Here is a 17,358-nt window from a genome sequence, read left to right as displayed (position 1 = left end):
GGAACACGCATTTATAGATGTGACATTGCGCTTGCAGGGTAAGAAAACAAAATGCACGAAGGTCCGATAGGCGTGACTAAAACAGTCATCGTATCTGTGAAGAGGCCTGATCTCCGGGGCGCACCCGTGCAAGGCCATCACGAAGCGTCGCGCGTACGTACGCGGCCGCCTCCCTTTTTAGAGCCTGCTGCGGGCTCGGTGCACGCCGAATCTTGTGATCTCGCTCGGACACAGGCGCGGCCCGCGCAGCAGCAAAGAAAGTGGACGCTTTCCGCGGACAGTGTGTGTGCCTGAACGGCTTATCCGCACTCCTACGGGGCCGCAGCTTTAGCGGGACCCAGGCCCACTTAAAAACACTTTCCTCTTTGATTCTGTGCTTATCTGCAAGCAGAAAACAAATAATAGTACTGTATGCAGTGTTCTGTTGAGGACGTCGTGATTGTTAGTTGCAAGACCTGTGACACGCCTAGACTGGTGCGTTGGTATTTCGTGTCGTGATTAAACAGGGCCGGTTGCAAGAAAGCAGATAGAGGACGAAAAATTGGTGGGGGCTTAGCTTTGGCTAAGCCTGGTAGGTTGCGAAAGCAGTGTTTTATACTGCATATGCAGCGCCTCTAGTGGGAAGAGCGCGGCGCGCCGTGCCAAACGGCCGCCGTTACCCGACGAGCCGAGTTGGTAGCCCGTCTCTCGCTCCTGGTATGACGTCACACGGTGACGTCACTAGGCATGGTATGACGTCAGGGGTCATTCTAAAGGTCAAACGTGCCAAGTGGACGCCGCTACGCGAAAGGCCGTTCTTGGGAGTAGTATTGCTTTCGCAATAAAAATAACATGAGTGGTTGTAATTGCGCTTTCGTTTTAACGCGACGGCGGTGAGGTGTCGCAGAAAAGCCGGCATCGGCATCGTTTACCGTGAATGAAAAATACACGAAAAATGCTCCGAGACGCAACCTAGGTGGCAGGTGGACCACCTATGGGTGACGTGACCTTGTGGCTTCAACACAACCTGCCCACCAGATCATGAGCAAACTGCCCTCCGTGGCAGTTTGTTTGTTTGTTTTATGGGGTTTAACGTCCCAAAGCGACTGAGGCTATGAGAGACGCCGTAGTGGAGGGCTCCGGAAATTTCGACCACCTGGGGTTCTTTAACGTGCACTGACATCGCACAGTACACGGGCCTCGAATTCCTCCTCCAAAGAAATTGAACCGCCGCGGCCGGGATCGAACCCGCGTCTTTCGGACAGCAGCCGAGCACCATAGCCACTGAGCCACCGCGGCGGCTCCGTGGCAGCTAACGATTGGCCGCGAGAAGTTGCCTGGGTCACAACCTGAGCTCTTGGATCGCACAAGCCTCAGCGGTGGCTGTACTTGCCATCACAGGGCAGTGGCGACGCTTAACTGCTTAATCGTTTCACCACTGCGCCAGGAGTGGCATGAGGACACCCAGGGATTTATGAATGTTAAGTAGGAAATGACCAATTACGCATATATGGACATTAACTGATCAGCGCTATGACGTCATACCTTTGAGGTGGAGCTTAAGTACCCTAACCAGATTTTTTTTCTCTCCTTGTTTCTATCTCCGCTCCTTTTGAATCGCAAGTTCGAAGGCCCCCTTATGACCCGAATAATGCGGTCACGGGCGTTTAAATATCGCCTCAATAGACAGCGTACTCACCTTAAATGTCGGCGCATCCCTGCCAAGCCAATTTTTCGCGTCACAGAAAAGTTTGATGCACTGAGAAAAAAGCACTGTTATTAAAATCGTTTCTTCCTCTCTCTTTCCGTGCCGTGCATATCCTAGTGCACTTTTCACAAATTGTAGTTGATAAAGTTGCAAAGTATTTAGCTGTACTGTAAAAGAGTTAGACGTTGGGCTAGTTGGATTTGTGACAAAATATACATATTTATAGCGCAACCAGGACAGAAACACAAAGAAAGAAAGACAAACACGAGCGCTCGTGTTTGTCTCTCTTTTTTTGTGTGTGTTTCTGTCCTGGTTGCGTTACAAATATGTATAATTTGTTAGCTGCACTGGCAGAACCACACAACCCCTCCAGACGCAAAACGCAAATGAAACTGTGAAGTGCGAGGCCGCTTTGCTCGTATGAGACCGAGTCGATGCACATCTTGCTAGATTCGCACAAGGGTTCTGACTCAGTTGGGCTTCGGGGCCTAGACTTTGGCTGCCGATTTGAAAACGCCTTATCAGTACGGTCGTCATATTTCAAAGAAGATAAGTTTTCAAGCTGGGCTTGCTGATTCCTTACATCGTCTTGTATCTTAGCGATGTCTAAGAAACTTCAAAAGAACCGTGGTCAAACCATGGATGGCACTGATGTGCATCAGTGTCATGTGCTATTTTACCATACGGTCCTGTGGAAGTTTTCTGAATGATGCAAATGTGCAAGATAATTAAGAAAAGTGCTTTGAAGCGCGCACGATGTTCTAGACGACATTGCAGGTAGAGCAGCGCTTAATTGAAGTTCATGCAGTGGTCAATCACACGTAGTGGCCCGAACAAGCATTGACGAAACAAGGGCCGACAGACAGACCAAGGGGCAGGCAGGAATGTGCAGGTGCACCAAAAGTAAAACGGAACACGTGAGCGGTGGCCGAAATGGGAAAAACTGCATGCCAACGTGCTCTATCAGCAGATGCACAGCAAAGAGTGAGGGTGCATCGGCACATCCGGCTGTCGCACCTCGATGATCTGATGCTTGCCTTATCGCCGGCACGAGCGAAGCCTCGCCGCTACCATCACTGCTCGCCAGGGGCGCTTCAATGCTTCATGCAAGCGTTTACTGTTTGCCCGCATCTGCGGAAAAACTAGCCTTCGGCAGCGTGCGCTTTCTGCTTCGTCAGGAATGCGACTATTTTCAGTATGATTGACCGCCGTGGTTCGCGCTTCACTCGGTGGCGAGTTGGTTGCGCTATAAGGTATAAACTCTTCGGCATCGGTTTTCGCAAGTTCGGTATTAAAGACTAGCATGCATATGTTGGATCCGTTTTCTTTATGATATGAATGCTCAACGGCACAGCAAGTGAGTAATTGAAGACCATTTGCTTCAGCACAGATTGGCTTTCTTACACTTGAGAAAACAAAGTTAAGCAAATCCCCTTAGAAAATAAGGTTGTCTCTCCTTGAGTCGTCCTCGATCGATTATATTTTGACCATGTATTTATATCACGTATACAAGGCAGCCATACATGCATGCTATTATTTTTTTTTTTTCATGTGACCCCTGGAGCCAATTGAAATTTCAACCGACCTTGGCAAACGAACTCACCGCGAAGTGCAAGCGCAACCCACGGCAGTCACGCAGACTGAAAATGTTGGCATTCCTGACGAAGCAGAAAGCGCACGCCGCCGAAGGCAAGCTTTCCTGCACACGGCGGGTAAACCCTTGCTTGAAGCATTGCAAGCGCCCCTGGCGAGCAGTGATGGTAGCAGCGTGGCTTCGCTGATGCCGGTGATAAGGAGAGCATCAGATCATCGAGATGGGTCAGCCGGATGTGCCGACGCCCGCTCGCTCTTTGCTGCGTATCTGCTGGTAGAACGCGCTGGCATGGAGTTTTTCCCAGTTCGGCCTCCGCTCGCGTGCTCCGTTTTGCTTTTGGTGCACCTGTACAGGCAGACAGGGAAAGACAGTGAAAGACAGGCAGGCAGGTCCAATCAGGCAGGCGAAAGTAGGCAGGTTCTATCAGACAGGCGCAAGCAGAGGGACAGGCAACCATACAGAGGCCAGCAGGCGCAGACTGTCAGAAACAGGCAGGTGGTCGCAGGCAGGCGGTGACAGACGGGTGCAATCAGACAGGTAACGGTAGACAGGTGCAATCAGGCAGGCGCAGGCAGACAGAGAGAGGCCAGCATGTGCAGACTGTCAAATTGACGGACGATTGCGATAGTCTGTAATGCGAAGTGTGAGCGCAGCTCTTCACGGCTGGCAGATGGCGTGTTACGCTGCTAGCCATTTTTTTTTCCAGTGACTCTATACTAGCCACCGACCGGGATATTCCCGTGGCAGCCACCTTCCAGTCGTCAGTTCCTCCGCTCTCGGCGTGGCAGGTGGTGTTTCGCTCTGCTACTACCTGCCACCTATCATCTGTCAGGTGACAGCCACCTTCCAGGTGGCGTTTTGCTGTGCTACTTGAACAACCGGTTACGCCGACGCCGACTACGACGCGGAACGCAGGGACGGGCGCCTAAGAGGGGCGCCTAAGAGCTGAGCTTTGAAACAGGCGGGCAAAGACAGGTAGCTGCAGTCAGGCAGGCGCAGGAAGGCAGAGACATGCAGGCAGACAGAGAGAGTCCAGGAGGCTCAAACTGTCAGAAACAAGCGGGCAGGGCAGGCAGCTACAGGGAAGCAGGAAGACAGGCAGGCTGCTCTCAAGCGGCAGCACAAGAGCTGCACTCAGGCGACGTCGTCGTCGTTCGATCGGCTACGCTGGAGACCGCAGACATCTGGCAACTGCATCAGGGCCGGGATAAATCAGCGATTTTATTCCAATTCCATTTCCGATTCTCTAAGCCGTATGTCATTGGCTGGAGCGCCATTGCTATCGCCAAGGCCACACAGTCGGCGGAGCGTATTTGAACGAGACTGGAATATGGAATCGAATCGGACACTGAAAAATATCTGAATCATATACCATGCGCGCAATTGCTTTATAGCTCGCGTGCAGGTGCGCGCATTCATGACCACAGCGGCGCTCTCCTACATCACTCGGTGACGGTATTATCGCTAGCCGTTTTCCCAGGGGAATGCGCGTGTGTAGGGCGCCCAAGCAACGCAGGCGGCAGCAGGCGGCGCTTCGATCAAAGATAGCGCGGCACCGGCGAGGCGCGCATGCAAAAAACAGCAGCGCGCGCCCCTGCGAGTGAAGCAGGACGCGGAGAAAGCGTCGAGACTGCATCACTGCACGCAGCACCGCCTTCTCGAAAGACACACGGTCAGGAGAAGATAAAAGGCCGCCCAAGGTTGCTCGCGTTGTCCGTGTGTTTTTTGCTGCCGACCTGACCCGCCCTTGCCGCTGGCAAAATAAGGACCTGTCTACCCCGACGGTGGCGCCCTGATGACGGCCCGGCAGCGGCCGGGAGGAGGAAGGTGTGTGAAACGGTCTTCGTCGTCGCCACTGTTGCACAAGGCTGCGAAAAGCGACGCCCAGAAATGAAGCACGCGCCATTCACTGGCTGCGGCGATGGCGGGCCGGACCTTGCTTCTCTGTCATTGTGAGCCGCTGCAGTGCGCGTGGACCGCTTACCAACGGCCGCCCTTAGCATATCAGCCGCCTGTGACTTCAACGTCTTGAGCTGTACGCAGTGTCGCCTACCTCGCACTGGGGGAAAACCGCAAGGTGGCCAGCACAGTATACGCTCTCTCAACTGGCCTGTGGAAACTATGCCTTCGGCGAGGCGGCGCCGTGACCTTAAAGAGGCCGCAAGCGCGGCGGTACGCGCTCGCTCGTGTGGCGTGCAGCCTGTCTTGTACGCGTAAACGTTGCCGGCAACAATGTAGATGCATAAAGGGTGGTTGCTTAAGAACGGTGGGGAACACCAGAAGGTAGCACAATCAGTCTCCGCAAGCCAACTTCCGTTGGTATACCAAGAGGACGGTTGCTTTGGTCAGTTGGTTAGGATCCTGAGCGACCTCAGCGCGAAAAAAAAAATGCCTTTGCTATAATGCTTTCTCATGAATGTGTGTTTTACTCGCGCAGCCGTTAGTGCTTTCACAATTTAAGCTTTTCCTGCTTGCGATGCAATTAAGAGACTCTACCAAAACCTGTGCCGAGTACGCACGGGGAGGTCCTCGCTACAGGTGACGCCACAGTGTACATTCACGAACACTGGTAAAACGAAGTGTTCAAATCTAGCTTAATTAGCTCTAAAACGACGTGGCACGTCGAGTTAAGCACGCCATGGTCACGTAGCGTCATGCGACCATCGTCACGTGATGCGCCACACCAACGACGACGCTCGCGCACTATGCTTCACTGTAAAAGAGAAGCATGAAAACAAGAGGAACAAACAAGACGGGAGAGGCGCTTCACTTCCAGCTCTCCTGGAACTTGGCTGTCCTCTTTCTCGCGCTGCAATGGCTAATGTGGATACCAATTGGACTTCTTCACCTCCCTTTAATACCAGTGTCGGCTCGAGGTTTACGTCATACAAATGCCACTCGGATTTGATCACCTGTCTGCAGAGAGGGTCCAAGGAGTAGACGTGTCCTGCGTGCTTCGCGCTCTGATTTGATGAGGTCACGCACTGGGCCAATATCCTCTGCTTCTTTGTTCATGAACAAGTTTCAGGGTGGTCCCATTTTGCCCTGTATTTTAGGGCTCCCCTCTCTTAAAAAATATTCTCCCTGAGCGGTGGTGTTCGCCTCTAGCCTATCTTCATCCGTAAGGGGCTTTTTTACAGGCTCGCGAAGAATGCCGTTCTCTGTTATCCAGTTTACTGAAAAAAAAGTGTATCAGTGACAGCAGAGCTTTGGCCTCTGAGCTCCCGCCTGCAGTTCTGCATTTGCCAACCATACTGCACCCTTTGAGTGCATTGGAGTGGGCTTCAATGGAAGGTATGCTGAATTAACACGGAAAGTTCAGGAACCATTCGTAAGCAAATCCAGCAGATTACGAATTGCGTTCAGTCCGTCGCCAGGCTGCTTCCAGACGGGCGTCGCCGTTTATCAAGGCAGAGGTGCCCAACGCCATCCCAGCTTCATTTCACGTCCGTACTGTTCATGTATGACGTCGTTTTGTGCCGTCATATCGTGTCCTATCAGCGCAGAACTCTTGCAGTTTGTGGAGCTACTTTTTGTCTCCGACAGGAAGACCCCAGGAATCCGGACGGGAAAAAGAATAGTAATAAGAAGTCAGCTGAAGCAGGCGCGGGAAGGAAGTCGGTCAGCGCCGCGGCTATCCACCGCGTTCGCCGGCTCAGCGCCAAGCTGAGGATAGCAGCCAGCCCAGAAGCGAGGGGGCGGGCGTTGGTGGTAACGGTGGCGAGAGGGACGGGCTGGCTGCCGATTAAGGAGCCGTTCCCGCTTCCCTGCTCTGCTCCGCAGCGCCGTGAGTCGATAATAAAGGCCGACTCCGCCGGCTGCCGAATTACAGCACGCTCACCGCGGCGTAGCTAGCCAGCACCTCCTGTATAACAAGGGCATTTCGGAGGAAGTCGCGAACCACGCCGCAGGTATAACACACACGGAGGCCGGGCGGCGGAAAAAAGCGAGCCAGCACCGCCGGAAAGGCGGTAAGAGAACAGAGTACGTAGGGGCACGCCGCAGCTTATATTTAGCAATCCTTTTTCTCATTTACGAGCTCCAAGCAAAAAAGAAAAAGAAATTAGAAGCGGGAGCAAGGCGTTCGTCCCTCGGGGCTCCTATTCAATGCCTCCTTCCACTCTGTCCCGTTTTATTCTTCGCCACCACGTCCGATCTTTTCCGTCTCGTTTTCTGTTATTTTTGTTTTCTTCGTCTTTCTTTTCAAAAGCCTCGTTGCATTCGGTTTCTTCGCGGCGGGTTATGAGGGCCCCGGTTTGGCGCGGAGAAAGCTCAGCTCCGCCGGAAATGGTCCGTTGGGCAGAGAGACAGCGTCGCTGGCGGCAAGCACGCGATGCAGAGCCGCACGCGTCTTGCTATGTAGCCGCGAGCGCACGTGCGGAGCGCACGCATTGCTTTACAGTGCGGGTCACGCGAAGGCGTCTGTCGCAACGCGAAGCCAAGCGAACGCGCTGCCTGGTTGCACGGTGGTCTCGCGCATCGTTCTTCCTTTTAGTGCGGGGAAACTGTGACGCGGTCTCTCCACTCTTTTCTTGCTGGAACACCGCGAACAAAACCAACACTCCTCCCGGCCGCGGCGCCCGTAACTGCTGGTGTAACGGTTCCGCTTGTTCACAGACAGATTGCTGCGCGGAGGTTTTTAGTGAGACGCTGCTAGTGGAGCGTGTAACGTAATTTCGAGCGAGTCGAGGCGGGTGCGTGGTCTGCCTCATCGAAACACGGATCGTGGATGCAGTGTACAGATGAAGGGTGGGCTCCGTGCTCGTTGTATGGCCATTATACTGTGCATACTTCGAGTGAAATGCGGAGCTGAAATTATTGCGCGCGTTCATGCCTGTGCATCGTCCATCATGTTTGTACAGAACCCTGCCTACTCCCAGCGACGGGGCTCTAACTGGGCACAAAAGCACGCGATCCGCTGCTACGTGATCTGGTGCAACCGTGCGACCGGGTAGCACTGTTCTGAGGTGTTTCATCCGTAGAAACCTCGCATCGAACAGGCTATAGTACAGTTACAGAGCAGTTAAATTGAAATGATGGAGCGATGGCTCAAAGCTACCTGCAGCTTCTTGCAGCCACAAGAGCACGAGCCAACAACGAGGTTATCACCGCCACGAGAGTGCTGCTCACGCCTCCTTTCCAACAGAATAACTCTACGATGATAAAGCTTGCGAAGATGAATTTGGGGAACTAAGCTGCCGAAGCAAAAGACAATAAAATTTTTTGCGATAGTTAAAAGCGCTTGGTGACGAATAGGATGACCCTGCCTAAAATGAGGCGCGTGCTTATACGAAGCAGTCACCTCTTCACTTCAGGTAACAGAGCTAGTTTCTTCGAGGCAACTCCGTTTGCAATGAATGAAGTGGAAGCAATTAGTGTCGTCGATTTAAAACGTAGCTTGTCCATTTGGGTGAGTTTAGCTCGAACCAGAAAAGACATTTGCATATGCGAAATTACCGGTAAGGTCGTATACATAGAACGAGAAATTTTGATTGATTGATTGATTGGTTGGTTGATTGATTGATTGATTGATTGATTGATTGATTGATTGATTGATTGATTGATTGATTGATTGATTGATTGATTGATTGATTGATTGATTGATTGATTGATTGATTGATTGATTGATTGATTGATCTGTAACTTTCACCTTCCGGAGTTCCTGTTTTATCTGCATCGAAAGCTCAGTAGCCAGGCGTTTTCTTGTTCCGCCGTCATTGACATGCCGCTACCAACGGTTTCGGCTTCGGCAGAACCACGAGATCTTGGTGCCTATCTCAAGCTTTAAACATATTTCGGCATGCTTCATGAAGTACAAGTGCTGCTGGAACCAAGAAACAGGACACACAAAACGGCTCAAGACAATAGCGCTCGTCCTGCCCCCTTTTCCGCGCCCTTGTCTACTGGTTTGCGGCACCCGCCTTGTTTTCTGAAGCCATGCACCAACAAGCCCCGACAGTATACGTACCGCTCCAAGATATTTCAGTATATCCGGATACCTCGGCGAAGGCATAGCTGCCTACCAGGACAGGCGATCAAACGCTTTCTCATTCGTTTTCATCTGACTCACTTTCCTCACTTTTCCTCAGACTCCACGAGACAAGACCTACGTGGCTTGGCAGGCCTGGTGTCTGCACTGCTTTCTACTCATTTGCGATACATTTATCATCATCATGATTATAATCCTAAGTGAGAGTTGGCAGTGAGCGCCACACAGACTGGGAAAAAGGTTTATATCTGCAGCTGAAGCGCATTCGTTCTTTTTCTAGTGCTGTCGTAAGCATGCAGTTAAATAAATCTCAGAGCGGCCAATGTGTGTTCGTTCAACACTCGTCTTACGCGCACCCAAGAGGTTTTTATAAATAAAGCTTACGCTTACCTGGCTTACGACCGGTATTCTGAAGAGAAATTCTATCGGTCCGACATCCTCGCCACGACCGACTGAGAGGTCGTGTTCCCGAGGTGACATATGCTCTCTCTGTTGGCTACACTGGTGCACGGACCTTAGACATTTACTCTGAGAGTGTGGCGAATTTAAAGCTGGCAAATTTGCCATACAAGAACTCTAACAGAACGGAAACCTGAGTTAGTAGGTGCACCAATTTATAAGGAAAACAACTCAGTGGCAAAGGAAGCAGCGAGTATACAAAATCAGGGAAAATCAGGGCTGTTACGATCAAATGAAGGGTTATTTCAAAGAACTAAGTCTGCATAAAATTTTCACAACCAGCGGGCACATATGATAAAAGAAAGCAAACGAACATTAAATTAATACTTTAGTCTGGTACATCAAGATGCATTAGTTCATAGTTTACCAACATCCATCAAGAAAAAAGCGTACAACAGCTGTTTCTTGCCGGTACTCACCTATGGGACAGAAACGCGGACGCTAACGAAAAGAATAAGTCGCTGAATCCCACCTCAAGCTTCTTGGCTCGTTCTGTGCGGCCAATGAGTTAAGTAATCCGAACCTGTAGGTGTTTACTCCTGACGCTCACGCCTTGTACACCGTGGGAACCAGGAAGAGTCACGGTTTTAAGTGTTCACCGATGTTCTTGCTTTAGTCCGCCGATATTATATACCCGTTTTCTCATTTCACAGCCCACTTCTTACTTCAGGTAGCCCTATGTCCTAAATCAATAGCGTCAACTAGGGTATTCAGGTATAAAAAAAAGCCAGTTCGCAAAAAAGCACAAGCAAAAATTATCGAGTGCGCGTACCAGTAACACAGCGTTCAGGATTCAAAAGAACGCATATGCGCTCATATTTCACCTGCTCGCGAATGCCAGCACGTGCACTTGCATGCTGTCATAGCACACATTGCGACGTCCCAACAACATCAATACAGCATGGTGCGCAATACATACCGCATACAGTGCACCGTACTTACATATATACTGTGCACTGCGTGCATACATTGCCAGAGGATCGCTAGCCTCAGGAAACGTTAGTGTACGGTATAGCCCCGCTGAACGCAACTCTGACCGTATCCACTCTGCGCGTGCACAAGGACGGTTTAGCGCGGCTAACCGCAAAGCTCGCTCAGCGCGATGCTCTGCATAGACCCTTTCGATGCCTGTATAGCAGATAGTCTTTCGTTCCGATAAGAATCGGCGCCGGAACGGGTGTGTGCGCGTGAGCGGTATACGCCGCCGCCGGTCTGCGACGGTGAGCAGCGGAAGCTTGCGGCGCTCCGATTGTCATGCCGGCATACGTGTATACGGTTGACCACCCCCGGAGATTAAACGTCCTCTGGTGCAGTGTATGTATATATATATATATATAGGACACTAAATTCAAGCCACCAGGAAAGGTACAGAAGTGCGAAGCTGGCGTTGGAGGACGTTTCCGGCTGTTGTTTTTATGCTACCTGGTACGTCGCTGGCCACGCGCGCGTTGTCTCCTGTGGTTTCTGGAAACGGCAGTGTCTGACACGTTTTGAATTATAGAAGGGTTAAGCACCGGTGTCTTTGATAGCGGTTATGCTGGAGGCAGGTTCCGGCATCGTGCAGTATACGTGTGGAGAATTTTATCGCACTGCATTGCATTGTTGGTAACTGCACACACTGACAGCTATCTCAATCGAAAGGGCGCAGAGGCGAAAGGTTGCAAGCCAAACTCCTTTATAAGCTCCTTTATCGCGCTAGTGTATATGCGTTACGAAAGGGTGTTGTAGCGAACTGGATTTCCGTTTGCCTTTAAAGCGATGTCGATCGTACCTTGTGATATCACGATGGCAGGCAGTGTATATTCGAAACCTATTGGTTTATACCACGTTCTGGCGAACAATTGGAAAAGGAAAAAAAAGAAAACTTACAATGCCCACGCCAATGTCATGTATGTAGCTAAACTATATTTAGAGTCGCGAGGGCACTGAATCCAGCGGTCTTTCTTTGATTTAATTTGTTCATTTTAACCTTTGCAAAATAATTCCAAATGATTTGGTTTAGGATATACGTTTATATCGCATCGCAAACTTGAAAGTGACCTTTGTGCGGTAACATAAGCAAGTTTCTTTATTTGTTTAATTTCTAAAAACAAGCTAATTGCAACTTTGACCTATTTACGCGCTCGGAGGCCCCAAGGCCGCATCAGTGCTCCACCTCCGCTCGTTACTGATGAGCCGCATGCATTCGATAAGAGTCGAGAGTCTCGGTTACTGTGCCACTTAAACAGCTATGCTGGCTTTACGAACGCCGGTCAAAGTAAAAAGAGATTGTTAACGCACAATGGGCTGGATGCACTTTCGGTAAGTGAACAGGCAAAAAGCGACTGCTACTAACTGCCTCGCGCTATTACACTGAGCCACAATGAAGCACAATCATTTGCATACTGCTTATCGGCGTCAAAGGGCGCCCAGACCGTGCGGCGGGCTTCGTGCCTCGGGAGGCACATCTAGGCCGAACGTGAGCGTGATTCTCTGGCAGATATCTTGAACCACGTACGTATTTTTGTTTTTTAGCACTGAAAACGCACAGCTGTTACCGAATGGCTTCCTGCAAATGTTCGATAACGTATGATCTTAAATGCGAACGCTTGAGAAGATTATTTTACGCATATTTAAAAATAAATAAAATGACGATCACAATGTTCATCCCATTTCATGATGATTTGAATTTTAATAGCGCAAGGGCAGCTTGAGGAAGGTATTGTGTAAACGTCGTGCTCTGGCGCTAGGTGAGACAATGGGGCGAAGGGTCATTGACACCCACCTCACGCAGATCACGCAGATCAAGCCATATATGGCTAACGTGTGTGGTCTGCACGGGTTAGACAACGGGGCGAAATGCTCAAGGGTCTTTGACCCTTAAGCATTTTGCCCCGTTGTCTAACCTAGCGCCAGGTCAGGAGAAAGCTGGTATCCATTCCAAAAACCGGTGGGTACAGCGGGTGGTACCGGGAACCGGACCCCCGTTCCTCCGGCATACCAGGCGGATACTCAGACCACTGTGGTGTTATGATAACATTTTATGTCAGGCCGCCGCGGTGGCTAAGTGGCTATGGTGCTCGGCTGCTGACCCGAAAGACGCGGGTTCGATCCCGGCCGCAGCGGCTGGAATTTCTTTGGAGGAGAAATTCTAGAGGCCCGTGTACTGTGCGATGTCAGTGCACGTTAAAGAACCCCAGGTGGTCGAAATTTCCGGAGCCCTTCACTACGGCGTCTCTCATAGCCTCAGTCGCTTTGGGACGTTAAACCCCATAAACCAAACCAAACCATTTTATGTCACGATCATAGAATCGAGCTTCACAGACGCCACCATGCAGACTGAACCTACCCCCCCCCCCCCCTCCCTTTCTTTTTTAAGGGAACAGGGTAGGCAACAATTTTGAAAAAAAAAATTGATTTTTAGTTTTTTCGATATTTGGAATTCCCAATCTTTCCTCCACGATTCTCAGTAGGTCACTTGTGCGTGCACGAATTATTTACCCCCAAAATTGACCTTTTCCGAAACCTAGGTGGTGACCGACCACGCCTCCTTTCGCACCTATGCAAGAGCTGTACGTCTCCTATGTTGAAAAAGAAAAATGGAAAAAAACGCCTGTTTTCTCCATGTTTAGCAGAATAGTTATTGCTCGTCTGGCGACAGCAATAAATACCTAGCGTTCCGTTTTCAGCCAAAACAATCCTCAGACGCTGCCGGTATCTCTCTCGATGCGCGTTGTTTTGGTTCTCTTTCGGCTTGCTTTCACGGCTAAAATCGGTTTTTTATTCCTTTGAGGCTACGTTCTAAGCGTTCATGATATGGCGAAGACGAAGAAGTTATTTCAAAAGCGTCGCTTTCACGCCCGAGGACATCATCATCATCATCATCATCATCACCACGGGAATCAGCATAATTTCGTTCCTCATGGCACCAAGTCCCCGCAACGCACTGCGACGCTGGACGCAGCGGTCGCCACGTGCGCGTCTTCTTCAAAGCTGCCGCGCTCGGCAGCACGCATAATGGACCTAAACGCAAGTTTTTGTGACCATGGCTATGATCTGATTGACACTGACATGCTGTCATGCGCCACCGTTGACAGCTGTGCGTGTAAAGTGTGCGGTGGGGGTTTGCAGCTGCTCGAAAACGCAGCACGTAGAGCTGGCGTTGCTTGCCCCTACTCTCTCAATTGCGGAAGGTGCTCTTCACATCAATTACAGACGTCAACAAAGACAAAGTCGGACCTCTACGAAGTCAACATGAGGATTGTGTATGCCTTATGAAGCAAAGGAAAAGATGCAGCTGCTGGAAGTGACGACTGTGCTTTGCATATAGGGCTGCACAGCTGGTTACAAAAGTAGCCCGAAAAGCACGGCAGCAAACGAAAAAGAGAACGATTGACTCTGGAGGTGACTACGGGGCTAGTGGCCATTGATCTGATAGATCCGCATGCATTTATAGCGTGTAGGGTTGGAATAAAGTGCTTTTGTTTACTTCAAAGCTACTTATCTCGAAATGTCGATTTTCGCTACGTTTGCCCCTTTTTCTCTGGATCCGCACCAGCTAGAAGCATCATTTTTTGCCAACATTATTGCAGCGTCAGGGGCAATCTACTGAACCGGAATTATGAAAATTAGTTGAAGATATTTTGTTTCAGAAGCTATTTATTGGCCATTTTGGACTGGAAAATGAGTAGATTCACTAAAAACAAGAACAAGAAAAAGCCTTCTCTTATTACATAATACTTCTGGTTCAGTAAAGAGAACTTGGAGAGCTAATTTCAATGATACCAGTATGATTTCTCTAACATTAACAGATCCTGAGAAAACGGGTCACAAACATCGCCTAAAATACATGGGAGGTATACGGCCTACCCTGTCCCCTTAATAACTCGTTCGCGACCGTAGGGTAGACGTTCACAGGCTGGCGCGCTCCCGTAGATGCTGCTAAACATGCATATACCGTCTGGGCAATACGTCGGAGCCAGATTCTTGGTCTACGGCAGCTCCTCGTTACGCAGAAGCACAGAATGTATAGCGTGGACAGAGAGAAACGCCTGAGCTGAAAACGCCGAACACCTAAATAAAATGATGATTACAGTTAATCTTGGCTAAAACGAAGTAGGAGGAGCACCGAAATATTTGTTTACAAAATATCTGTCCGAATATTCGACATTTTGGCATGACGAATCGAATCTCCTAATGTTCCTCCTAACGAATCAAGTAGTGCACGATCAAAATTATTCGAAATGAATCGAATATGCCCTCAAGTTATTGAATAGTTCTCGAATAATTGGCGCCATGGATCACACGCAGCTCTCGCCCCTCTAAGATGTGGCACGAATGTGGCACGCAAGTCGGCACGAATCTTCTTAGCAATTAGCTAGATTTGAAGCAACGGCGCTGGCAACCGATTGTATCAAGGCGTTCCCTTAAACGCCTTCGGTAATGTGAACAGCCTGGACGACGCAGATAAATATAGTTTTCAGTTTGGTTCGTTTTATGGCTTATAGGGGTTTTACGTCCCAAAGCGACATGAGGGACGCCGTAGTGGAGGGCTCCGGAAATTTCGACCACCTGGGATGCTACTGTACACGGGCCTCTGGAATTTCGTCTGAATCGAAATTGGAAGCAGGTATACTCTCAGTGACAGGATACCGGTCGAACACTTTCTTCTCCTCTATGCAAGCAGAACATCGTGAAAAAAATGACGGTCGATTTACGTAGTTCAGCCAAATGCGAATAAGGGGCACTGGCATTTCGGTTTCACTTCGATTCCGGTGTTCGGATCCACTTTTCATGGATTGAAGTTGTTCGGATAGCGATAATGAGTTAACGCCGCTATATGTGGAATTTGCATTCGTAGATCCCTCGGATTCCCCATACCACTTCTGGAGCAGTGGTGCAGCAGTTAAGCGGTACGCCACTCCCCTTCAGTGGCAGGGGCTGCCGTTGATGTAGCTCGTGAGACCCAGATTGCACTTCCCGAGCAAACTCTCGCGACCAGTCATTAACTGAACGTCCACCTGCCGCGGTGGGCAGTTTGCCCAAAACCCAGTGGGCAGTGGCAAGTGGGCAACTTGCCAGGTGTATATATTTACGAGGTCTGTTAGAAAAGTATCCGACCTTTAGCCGAAGAAAAAAAACTGGCATAACTGGAGCGTTGGAAGCCTAATCACCTTCAAAGTAGTCTCCTTCGGACTCCACATACTTCTCCCAGTGGTGCTGCCATTGTTGGAAGTATTCCGAAAAGACCCCTTTCGGAATGGAGTTTAGCTCAGCTGTCGTTGCAGCCATAATGTCCTCTCTTGTCTGAAATCGCGCTCCTTTCAATGGCCTCTTCATTTTGGGAAACAGCCAGAAGTCACAGGAGGCCATATCAGGAGAGTAAGGAGTCTGTTGAACTACAGCAGTCTGGTTTTTCGCAAAAAAAGTGTGAATTTAGTGCGAAGAATGTGCAGGAGCAATGTCATGATGGATGCGCCAATTTCCTGTTGACCTCAACTTCGGCCTCTTGCGCCGCACAGCACCACGCAGGCGACGGAGGACATCCCTGTAGTATTCTTTTGGTCAATGTTAACTTTGTGGGGTGCGTACGCGTGGTGTGCCACACAGAGGGAGTCAAAGAAAGCAGTCAGCATCACTCTGACATTGCTGAGCACTTAGCGGGCCTTCTTTGGTCTTGGTGACGTGGAATGCTGCCATTGTGGCGATTGGGATTTGGTTCCCGGGTCGTACCTGTACACCCAAGACTCGTCACCAGCGATTATGGTGTTGATGAAGTCGGGGTCACTGTTTGTGGAATCCAGCATATCCTGTGAGACTTCAACACGAAGCTGTTTTTGATCCACCGTGAGCAGCTTCGGCGCGAATTTCGCCGCATCTTTCTCCGTGGCCAAATTTTCGGTGATAATGGAATGTGCAGAAAAATTGCTGATGTCCACCTCTTCCACAATTTCTCGGATAGTCACACGATGGTCCCGCGTCACCACAGCGTTCACTTCGGCAATGACCATGGTCATTTCGGCATGTTGATGGCCGACCGGAGCGTGGCTCTCTCTGCACCAATGTGCGGCCGTCTTTAAACCAATTGTACCACTGCTTAATCTGTGTGCTGGTCATCATTGTCACCGAAAGCCGTCTGAATATTCCGAATGGTTTCCACTTGGCTGTCGCCTAGTTTCTGGCAAAATTTGATGCAGTAGCGCTGCTCCTGTCGCTCCGCCATTTTCCTTGCAATAAAAAACCGACGAGAGCACTGCGCACTGCCTCACTCAAACGCTGCGTGCCAGCGACTGACGCTATCGGCAGGCGATAAAAAATGTGTGCATGCGCACGAAGGTTCAAGGTAGGCTGGTGCAAGCGTGCTTGTTTGAAATCCATCAGGTGTTCGCAAAAAAAATAAAGTCGGATACTTTTCTAACAGACCTCGTATACAGGGTGTTTCACCTAAGACATTCTGCAATTTTTAAAAATAAGCTATCTGAATTAGATGCGCGCTTTTTCTGGCATAGCATTGTCAGTGGTGTAGTACATCATAATGCAGCTAAGACGTGCTAGCTAGCAGGCTTGTTAACCAATATTTAATAGTTAACTTTTAAACTATTACCGTTGAGCTCCTTAATTATTGAGAGGCATGTAGCCCACCGTAAGTGA

This window comes from Amblyomma mixtum, chromosome 2 (genome assembly GCF_055824585.1).
Source record: "Amblyomma mixtum isolate Tamu chromosome 2, ASM5582458v1, whole genome shotgun sequence".
Classification (NCBI taxonomy): Eukaryota; Metazoa; Arthropoda; class Arachnida; order Ixodida; family Ixodidae; genus Amblyomma; species Amblyomma mixtum.
The sequence above is the reverse complement of the archived record's forward strand: the minus strand, read 5'-3'. Positions refer to the sequence as shown.